Here is a 1,608-nt window from a genome sequence, read left to right on the forward strand (position 1 = left end):
TTTTTTTTGTTGTTTAAGAGGGTCTGTGTAGCTTATCTGCCTATTCTGCCATCTTACCTCAATTTCTTTGTTGAGTTCCATTGGTCTAGTCATCCACAGTGTACTATTTTAGTTACTATAGTTCCATAAGCATTGATAGGACAAGTTTCCCCATCAAGATTTTTTTTCTTCCACAACATTTTGATTATTCCTGGCAATCTTGATTCTTCCATATAGATTTTAGAACTAGTGTCAAGTTTCATACACAAACACACACAGACACATGGTGGGATTTTTATTAGAATTTCAATAAATCCAGAGAAAATTTGTGAAGAATTAATATCTTCATATTACTGAGTATTCTTATCCGTTAACAAAATTGTTTAAAGTTTTTTTTAAAAAAAAGGTAAGATGGAGGAATAGACAGACAAGTGACACAGACCCTCTTCAACAAAGAAAAGAAAAAACCAATTGACAGAGATACAGAAGATAATCCTGAAGCCCTGAGCTTGAAAGGTACTATACAGAAGTGGATTAGGCACCAACTAGTGGAAAAACCTGAACGAAAACAGTGAGTACAGAGACGGACAAAGCTGCGGACTGTAAGCTACTCTGACAGGACCAACAGCCTGAATATTTCCAAGTGGTGTTGGGACCTGAGAATTGGCCTAAAGATCAGCCCTGGTCACCAAGGGCTGCAGGGTTGACTGCACTGGTGGCCTACGACTAGGAAGGGAAACAGCAAGGAGGAAGACAACTTGAGTGGTTGACTTTCCACTGTCCAGAGGGTGCAGCCATTTTGATTGTTTACACATGGCAGTCATTTTGGACATTTAAAGTGCCTGAGGTGCAGCTATTTTGAATTTTACAAGCGGTGGCCATTCTGGATATTTAAAGTGACTGAGGGCGTAACCATTTTGAATCTTTACAAGTGGCAACCATTTTGGATTTTGAAGTGATAGCATTCTCTTTCAGATTCCAGGAACCTAATAATAGGCTCTGTTTGCCAAGGTTGGCAGGGACATACAAGAGGCTGACAAAGGAAAGGAGACAGGTGATGAGTGTATAAATGCTGTCAACTAGCAAATAGAGGAGCACAGTGCCCTGCTTGAGTAGATAACAAAGTAAACAAAGATCATGAGCAAGTTGCCAGCATACAATCACAAATTAAATATAAACACAAAAACATCACAATACCTTGGAGACAACAGACCATCACAGTCCACACAAAGAAGCAAGATAAAGCAGGAGAAACAAGGGACCAGGATGCGGACCCAAAATACATCCCTGAGGAAGACGCAGCATTAGAATTCCCTGATAAGGAATTCAAAAGAATTGTATTTAGGTATCTTTAGTGAATTGAGAGACAGATCAAGGAAAACACAGAGAAAACCCTAGGACAATTTCGAAAGACCATACAAGAGCAAAATGACAAAATAAATGAAAAATTAGAAATGATACAAAATTTACACAAAGAAATCCAGAAGATTAATAGTGAATTTTCAGAAATAGATAAGACATTGAATGGGCAAAGGAGCAGAATTGAATCAATGGAAGACAGAATTAGGGAGACTGAAGACAAATACCTGAACACTTCTTTAGAAGGGGATAAGTCAGAAAAAAGATCAA

The sequence above is a fragment of the Orycteropus afer genome, unplaced genomic scaffold (assembly GCF_000298275.1).
Source record: "Orycteropus afer afer isolate SDZICR_OR568_19922 unplaced genomic scaffold, OryAfe1.0 scaffold00169, whole genome shotgun sequence".
In the NCBI taxonomy this organism is placed as follows: Eukaryota; Metazoa; Chordata; class Mammalia; order Tubulidentata; family Orycteropodidae; genus Orycteropus; species Orycteropus afer.